Below are 9,575 nucleotides of genomic sequence, written 5' to 3' on the forward strand. Positions count from 1 at the left end.
AAAAAAAAAAGGAGAAGAGAGAGAGAGAGAGAGAGAGAGAGAGAGAGAGAGAGAGAGAGAGAGAGAGATACAAAGGCACGTATACAATGAGCTCTGGATTCTCTTGATATCACCTCAAATACAGCTGTGAAAAAGAAGAAAAAAAAACAAGATGATGTCTCAAGACCAGGAGAAACACCCCAGATATTTCCTATAGATGATCTCTTACTCTTTAAAATGCCCAATAGTACCATGCATCATTCTGCAACTGGCATACAGAATCCGATAGCTCTGCCATCACAAATGCCAATGAGCAGAAACAGAAATTCAGTCTTTCAGCTGTGTTTTATTTAGAGACCTGGCAATCTGAGAAGACAATGGATTAACACCCTAAAAAAAAATCCTGTCTTCCAGCTCATCAGTCAGTAGATTATATAGGGAGAGTCGGGAGGCTGGAGAAACAGAGGCAGCTGGGCATCCCAGAGCTCAACCTCAGCCCTCTGATCAAGTTATGTCTCTGAGACTTGTGATGTCTAGCTCTCGTTATCACTCCTCTCAGTCCTCCCCATGCTTTTGATGTGTGGGCTCAGCCACTTCCCAAATTGCTGAGTCTGATTAATGTACGCTAATATCAATTTGTACTCCTCCAGGGGCATCTGGGATGGAGGAGGGTTAAGTCAAAACAAACACACCATTCACAGTCCTGGTGCTTAGCTGGTAATTGTGCATACTAACTCCAGCTTCCAATACGGAATCTGCCCACCCTCTATCTGGGGCTAATACTTTGGGTGAGAAGGGGAAAGGATGTGGTGAGATGGCCCGCCGACCCTTCCGTCCCATGATCTTTCATGCAGCTGCAGACTGAAGGACAAAATAAATCCCCTGTGTGGTTCCATCTTCGATGCCAGCAAGCTTGCCAATACACTGTGTCAGGGCAGAGGAACTGAGGGACTGAATGATTTCCATCGGAAGATACTCTGCAGCCTAGACACTTTCAGTAACCATGTCCGGTACAGGGCAACCCCTCAGTGCATCAAAAGGCCACACGTCTTGTTGCAGAATTCAGCTCTCATCTCAAAGAGAATAAGAAACAGTTTATTCTGGGGACAAATATGAATGGCCATTTCCCAGGAACACCGATTTGAGTTGCCCAAGTAACACATTCCAACGTGGAAACCTGTCGTGAAGTTTTTATAGTTACAGAACAAAAGAAAGACATAAATCAAAGGATTTTTAAAAAATGCCTTAGTGGAGACATAGGGTTGACAAGGTTATAGTGAAGCAGAGGAATCTGCTCTGGGCCTCGGGTGCTGTTGAAGAGATGCTGTGCTCTTGGATTGGTGGTAGCGGCTCGTCTGTTAACATCGTGAAATGACTTACCTGACAAGGATATTCAGTGGGACACGGAGATGGGCAGTCTATGACAATAAGAGGCTAACAGTAACCCAAGATACTATGGCCTTGATCCGCAACAGTCCAGCTCTCTACGGTGATGGCATTCAGTTCAATAGTTGGTGGCCTCAAAGTTACCTCCTTATTTTATTTTGAGGTTTTCATCAAATTCAGGTTGTTGAGCCAAACCATCAGAGACCAAATGTGGGTAGCGAGGTTTCAGAAAGCTAATTTTTTTTAGTTTAAGTTGTTTCATACACATTTTAATTAAAATATAATTCATCACTTTCTGCTTCCCTTTCTCCCTCCAGATCCTCCCATAACTCCTTCACTCTCAAACTGATAGCCTTTTTCTTTGATTATTATTGTTACATAATGTATCTGTGTGCACAAATATGTAAGTGTGACCTGCTGAGTCCATTTTTGCTGTATATGTGTGGTTCCAGATCAGATAATTTTTTATTGAATAACCAATCAGGGGGCTCGTTCTGGAACATACTGTATATACATTGCTGGCCTCAAACTCACAATCCTCCTGCCTCAGCTTCCCAAATACTGGACTTACAGGTGTTATCGCTGAACCCAGTCTTACTCCCTTAGTCTAAATGCAGCCACCTGGCTCCTACGGGTCAAGAGCTGTACTGAGCACTCCCATCATCCCAGTTGCCCTTTAGGGCAGTCCTGACATGGTCTCCTTGGGGCCAACAAGGACGCTTCTCGGAGAGGCAGGTACTTGGATCCTCTTGTCAACTCTTACATTGTCTGCTCCCAGTGTGAGTATTAGTGGTAGAGACTCTTCCCTAGGTCCACCATTCCAGATGTGGAGACCTGAGCATGGAAGCATAGCTCCCTAGGCCCACCTTTACAGATGTAGAAGACCTGAGCACAGAAGCATAGCTCCTGGGTCCTCCATTCCAGATGTGGGGAACCTGAGCAAGGAAGCCTAGCTCCATAGGTCCACCATTTCAGATGTGGGAGACTGAGAACAGAAGCATAGTGCCATAGGCCCACCATTCCAGATGTGGGGAACCTGAGCATGGAAGCATAGTGCCATAGGTCCACCATTCCAGATGTGGGGAACCTGAGCACGGAAGCATAGTGCCATAGGTCCACCATTCCAGATGTGGGGAACCTGAGCATGGAAGCAGAGCTCCCTAGGTCCACCATCCAGATGTGGGGAACCTGAGCACAGAAGCAGAGCATGTGGGCAAAGATGAGAAAAACCTCAACCTTGCATTCACTAAAACTTCTCACCTTGCCTTCTTCAGGCCAGATCTTCCTCTTGCTCTGTTCAGCTCAGACTCCAGATCCGATGCACAGCTGCTCTGACCCTCCCCTGCTCCTCTGCCTGCTCCTGACATGGCCACAGCAACCATCTCTGCTGTCACGATTTGTTCACTCTGTGAGAACCTTGAAATTGTCATCCTCCTCAGACTGTGAGTCTGTTGGAGACAGCAATGACATGATTTATTACCAGTAATTAAGTAAATGAATTTTTTTTAGTAAATGAATTTTGAATGAATGAATGAATAAATGAATTCAGATAATGACACTGGGGTCTCCTGACCTGCCCAGTGTCACATGAGATGCACTGGTACACATCTAAATATTATGTCTCTTTGTCTACTATACTTTTCTAAGCCTTGGGGGTGTTTCTGTTTGAAAATGTGTCCTCTGTAAAAGTCAGCTGACATCATGGGAAAAATTAGTGAAGACGTCTTAAAAGGAATAGAGTGTAAAGACAGAGGAAGAAAAATGATAAAACCGGAAATGGAGAAAAGAGAACACACACAGCAAGACAGACAGACAGACAGACAGACAGAGAGAATAAAGAAAGATGGTCACAGAGGGCATGTAGAAAACTCTGGGTCTAATTCCCAGCCCCACATTAACCAGTTATGATAGTGTACTCCTGTGATCCCAGGACTCAGGGGATGGAGGCAGAAGGATGGGAATTCAAAGTCGTATTTAGCTACACAGTGTGTGTGAGGCCAGCCTGACCTACATGAGAAAAGAGAGGAAGGAGAAAAGGAGGGGAGGTGTGGAGAGACTGTTGCTTGCTTCAGATTATCACAGAGGTGGTCCAGGAATGGGGCTCTTGTCTGGCATGAAAACCATCTGGGGTCTGCCCTCAAAGTGCCCACGTGGTTCACTTCTGTGCATCTTGTTACTGAACTCCAAACAATACAGAATAATTAAACCTAATTAATTCATGTGACAACCTGAGATGGGTTTGAGGCCTCTCATGCCCATGGCATGGATGCTAGAAGATACACCCTCCAAGATGAAGGACAGGTGGAGTTTCTGCAGGTTTTGCATTAAACATGAATAACATGCAAAGATCCACACTGTACCCAGGTATGCAGCCAATTGTTTTACTGAACACTGATCTCACAGAGACCAAAGCATTTATCCAGCACACTGGCCTTTCCTTCTCCAGAAGGTGTTATCATTATTAAATAGGAAAACTAATGGGTTATTCATTTTTCTGACAAGATATCATTTATGTCTTCCAAAGCTATATTCATTTTCAAGAGTTCTTGTGCTGTGGGATGATCTTTATAAGCACTCTGTGACTATGTATTCTTCTCACTGGTTAATAACAAAAACTGTTTGGCAAATAGCCAGGCAGGATAAGGTTAGGTGGAACAATCAAACTGAGAACTCAGAATCAGGAGAGATGCCAGTCAGCGGCTGGAGGACCAAGATATATTAGAACACAGGTAAAGCCATAGCCACGTGGCAATGCATAAATGAATAGAAATGGGTTAAAATGTAAGAGCCAGTTAGTAATAAGCCTGAACTATAGGCCAAACATTTTGTAATTAATATAAAACCTCTGGGTGATTATTTAGAAATGGCTGTGGGATAGTGCAGGACAGGGAAACCACCATTTAAATCTTTGATCAGTTAAACAGAAACTTTGCAGTCAGTGAGCTTCTCATACCAGGAACCAGCGAATAACCATTTCCCAAATGATTATCTGATGTCCTCATTGACTCAGTACCAGCTTCGAGCTGGAGACACACGTGAGCAAAGCATCCCTTAGTTCCTGACTGCTGAGTACCTGTAATACAGGGGAGTGACTATCAGTCAGTGGGTTTCATAAATGCAGGGAAAACAACAGCAGCAATGGAGGCCCTCCAAGGCACAGTCAGTCACACTAGAGGAATGTTTCGTAGAAGATTCTAGAAAGGTATACCATGGATGGACTTGAGATAGTTAGGAAAGTCTCTTTGGAAAAGCAAGTGTTGATATATGAGCTAAAGGACAATTCAGAATGAATGAGAGGGGAAAAAAAATCAGGGCAAGGGAGTCCCAGACAGACAGACAGACTAGAGGAGGGAGGAGTTCTGGGGCAGAAACAAGTATGTCACCCCAGAGACAGAGTCACACAATTTGCCCAAGGTAATGCCTTGCTATTGCTCTAGAGTAATCACTAATAGCTTCCTGAGCCCTAGACAGAGTCCTACAGTTAGCCTAAGGGAATTCTGCTGTATATCAAGTGTTCTAGAGCAGAGATTCTCAACCTGTGGGCCACAACCTCTTTGAAGGACAAACAACCCATTCACGGGGGTCACTTAAGGCCATTGAAAAACACAAATATTTGCATTTTGATTCTCGGCACTAACAAAATTACAGTTATAAAGTAGCAATGAAAATAACTGTGTGGCTGGAGGTCACCACAACATGAGGGACTGTATTAAAGGGTCGCAGCATTAGGAAGATTGAGAAGCACTGCAATCTAGAGTAGTTGTTAATAACATCCCAAGTCCTAGATAGAGTCACGCAGTTTGCCTAAGGGAGTTCCGACATATGTTTGCTGCTCTAGGGTAGTCAGCAATAGCATCCCAAGCCCTTTCAATAGTGTCTCGTGAGACACTGAGAGACTTGGCATTCAGGATGAGGCAGGGCCCTGTATCAGATAAGGCTGGGAAAGTGAGCAGGAACATGCCAAGTCACCGACTCTTGACTCTTGACGACAACCCTGACCATTCAACAGGAAGTTATTAAAGGGTCTTAAGCATGAAGACTATTTGGTCAGATTTTGATTGGCCTTGACTACAGAGGCGTTAGAAGGGAGGGAATAAGCACCAGAGGCATTTCAGAGGCTCCTACCTGAGACTCGGTGTTACTTTTATAAAGAGAGAGCCTGGGAACCCTTCCCCTCAGGCCTTACCCCCTGCTGTCTGAGAGCAGGGAGCCTTACTCTGTTACTAATCCATCTTCGGGGGTGGGGATGAAGTTGCTGCTGCTCAGTTCAAGCTAAGATAACAGTTCAAGGTGGACAAGAGTGATTGCAGCAGAGAAAAAAAGAGAGGTTCTTGGATTTTAAAAGCATCATCAAGTACACCCTGGAGGGCACAGAGAGAGAGAGAGAACACAGTGATGATGTCTCCATAGAGCCAGCCAGTTGGTCAAAGCATTGCAATCTAAACAGTCCAGACAACCATATGGGTAAGCCCAGCCAGAGTTCACGTGGAAATCGAGGCTGGAGCTAAGGATAGGAGAATACACGCACACACTGAGAGTGGGGTCAAGTCCTTCCACCCCTTCCTTCTCAAACCCATCTATTCAACTCCAGATCCAGCCGGCCTGACCTCCTTCCCCCTCTGCCCTCCTGGCCGACAACATCTACCCAACCCATCATTTTCCCACCAGCAGTGACTCCTCCCCCACCCCCAAAGATGGCTGAATAGTGGAGCAAGAATGCCTGTTCTCAGACTGAAGGGGGATGGGTGGGAGGAGAGGGATTTCCTGTCTCTCTCATCTAATGTCTGCCTCGTTTACAAAAATAACTCAGAAAGACTCAATGACCAGGAAGAAAGAACATATGGATGTTCTCACCAAAGGCTTCCTCCTTTCCCTCTGTCCAGAGATGTGACTCTAGTGTCCCAGAGAGGGGACAGCCTGAGTGATTATTTCATTCAAGGCCTCCTTTTTCTAATGAGGCAGCTCAAACCCCAGGAGGTATCACAATCCAACCCAACAGAAGGGACCTTACATCCTGGAGACCAGGAAATATCAGGGAAATAATCTGGACCCATCTAAGGCCCAGGCATGCAGTGGGTGCTCAATCAACTGATGGAAATGAACTCACCTCCCTCTCCAAGTTCAAGCCATGTGCACTTCAGCTCTGGTAATGAAAGCCTCCTGGCTTCTAATAGGCTGAGGAACCGCGCCACTTAATACCAAAGGATCAGAAAAGCAAACCTAACCAAAAAAAAAAATGAATCCAGGATTTCAGAGCTAGAAGGCAAAGGCTCTTAGGAGCCAGAGAGAAATTATTTCCTGACCTGGAAATAGTCCACAGTTGGAGTGAGAGCTTTGCAACCTCCTGAGATCCCAAAGGACAGCAAGCGTCAGAGCCAGGAGCTCAGCTGGACTTTGACCTGGGGGACACAAAGGGCAGGGGCTCTTCAGAGAACACAGGCTGTTGTTGTGTACTATTGCCCCGGGGTTCTCCCATAGGGTAGCCCATCGGGACACGGAAGTCCCCTTCCTCTCCTGTCCCCATGCCACAAACTCCAGAGTCTCATCATTTCCAGGTCAGTAAGTGTAGGGATAAGTCCCACCCCTTAGGGGGCGTGTTCGCCTCAGGCTAAAGTTTGCCTATAAATTTGGCGAGCGTGCTCCCAGCGCTCGCTTCTGCTTTCCTGGTCTCCGCGGTGGTTCTGTAAGTCTATTCCTCCATTAAAGCTGTCTATATTTTGACAGTCTGTCTGCATTCGCTTACGCCGTTACAAATAAGGGTGATCATTCAGAATAAAACGTGTAGGCATTGCCAAATGCATCTGGAAACTGACAGCAGGCTGCCTAGGATGTCCATTTCCCATTTCCAAAAGGATGCAAAAGGAGAATTGCAGTCTCAGAGTGTTTTAGTCAGGGTTCTCTAGAGTAACAACTTAGAGAATGAATACACACACACACATACATACACATAAACATAAGTCTCATACATATATATGAGATTTATTAGAATGACTTACAGGCTGTGGTACAGCTAATCCAACAATGGTTGCTTATGAATGGAAGTTTCAAGAGTCCAGCAGTTGTTCAGGCCATAAGACTAGATGTCTTGGCTAGTCTTCAGTATACACCAAAATCCTGAAGAAGTAGGCTCTAATACCAGTGAAGGGATGCACTTTCCAGCAAGACTTAGAAGAAGCAGGCAAAGAGAGAAGGCTTCCTTCTTCCATGTCCTTTATATAGGCTTTCAGCAGCATGTGGGATTTTCCCAGTTGGAAAGATATGAATTAAATGTGTGTGGTCCCACCTCAATGATCTGTATTAGAAATGGACCTTCTCACTTCAAATCATTAAGCCAAGATCCCTCACAGGTGTGCCCAGCCATTATTGAGTTCATTCTAGATATAATCAAGCTGACAACCAAGAATAGTCATCTCAGAGAAAATCAAGAAAGTCCCAGGAATATTGCACTGGGCAGTGGTTTTGCCTCTATAAGGAGACATATCAGGGGCTAAAAGCAGTAAGGCTGAAGACTTTTTATCCATCTAGAAGAATGATTGCTGTTCTACTACCCACTCATGTAAAAAACATGAATGAGGCATTACAGGCATTAGCCAGCACTGAAGTTAAAAGAAGGGAGGATAAAAGTAGAGGCTGGGAGAGGACCACAGTCAACAGGGACAGGAGTATCTCCCCACTGAGGCGCAAGCAATTAGGAAACATTGATTAGTATTATTGTTGTGGTTGCTATTAGTAGTCGTAGATTTTACTTGAAAACAATGGGCCAAGTGAGTGTGTAGAATTTTTTTCTCTTTATTCTTCTCTTATACTGTACATTCTGACTGTAGCCTACCCTCTCCCCACTCCTCCGTGTTTCCCCCTTTCCTCCCTTCCCAGGTCCACTTCTCCTCCATTTTGCTTGAAAAAGTCACAGACCTCCCAGTAAACATCAACCAAACACGGCAAAACAAGATGCAATAAGACCAGACACAAACCCTCACATAAAGCTGAAATAGGCAAACTGGTGTGGGGGAAGGGTCCAAGTGCAGGTAAGAGTCAGAGACACTCCCATTCCAACTGGTAGGAGTCTCAGAAAGACCCCAGATGAAATGTATCTATGTAGTATGTATGTGGTATGTATGTAGAGGACCTAGTGCATACCCAGAGCATGTGAGATTTTACTTTTATTTGCATAGAATCATTACATGTGCTCTTCCTGCCCACCCAAGTTAAAAGTGCTACTGGACCCTTTCTTAATGTAGAGGACTGAAGTTTTGTCATTTTGAAAACACTAATGAAGCCTTCTGCTGCCTGAAGAGTGTATTCTGGGCTGAGAGTTAGAAGATGGGCTTCAGTACCCACACACTTGGACCGCCCTCTGTGCCCCCATAGGCCCCTCATGTCCTATTCAGTTCTTGAGCAGTTCATTTCACTCCGTTACCCATCCATGAAAGGTAAAGGCTGGTTGCACAGGCTCACATCATGAAACATTTTTCAAGAACACAAATGCAAAGTCTGCCAGTGACCTGAGAGCTCCAATACCAAACATAGCAAAAGAGCGGACTACATAGCATGCCAGAGGTGGCATTTAAGCCCAGGGGAGACATTGACAACTTGACTTCTCAACCACGAGCCAGCCTGTGTTGTCTGTTCTTCAATCCTTCCTTGTCAGTAAATCCATTCTGCCCATCATAGGTCCTGGATGTCTCCCTGCCTTCTTCCTCAGAGCTAATTGGGAGCCTCCTCTTTGCTTCTACATCCCTTTAACTAAAGCCCCATCATATCTCACAACTGGATGACAGCTATGGTAGACAGCTGTTCAGTACAGATTCAGGGCTGTATCCAACCACAATGACATGTACAACTCATGAGTCAAGCATATGGATTAATATATAAATGAAAAAGCCAAAGTCTTTATCTTGTAAAAAGCTTCTGATCCAGTGGAGAAAGACCTGGGATGGTGATTTTTCTGTTTCCAGTTGACTGGGTGTAATTTCTTGGTGTCTGGGAGTGTATTGCAGGATAGGATTAGTGTATGCATTGCTGTAATCAGTAGAGACATTTCCTTCACCAACCAGGGTGGAAGGTATCATCTATCCCCAGAAGACCTAGACAAAGCAGGAACAGGTAGAGGTTGCATTTCCTCTCTGGCTCGTGAGCTGCATCACCAACCTTTCCCGGCTCCTGGACTGGGATGTGAGTCCTCTCATCCCTGGTTCATAAGACAAGCCTTT

The 9,575-nt window shown here is 45.1% G+C and overlaps 1 long non-coding RNA gene across 1 annotated transcript; it reads right to left on the minus strand.

Annotated features, from left to right (window-relative positions):
• Window positions 1-75: 75 nt before the first annotated feature.
• Window positions 76-6,894, minus strand: LOC126514307 (uncharacterized). The gene is made up of 5 exons (XR_007595549.1): window positions 6,669-6,894; window positions 6,473-6,585; window positions 4,319-4,438; window positions 2,626-2,813; window positions 76-1,052 (listed from the first exon to the last, which is right to left on the minus strand). It is a non-coding gene; the product is annotated as an uncharacterized lncRNA (long non-coding RNA).
• Window positions 6,895-9,575: the final 2,681 nt, after the last annotated feature.

This window comes from Alexandromys fortis, unplaced genomic scaffold (assembly GCF_014885135.2).
Source record: "Alexandromys fortis isolate MF-2015 unplaced genomic scaffold, M_Fortis_MF-2015_v1.1 scaffold_139, whole genome shotgun sequence".
NCBI classification, from domain to species: Eukaryota; Metazoa; Chordata; class Mammalia; order Rodentia; family Cricetidae; genus Alexandromys; species Alexandromys fortis.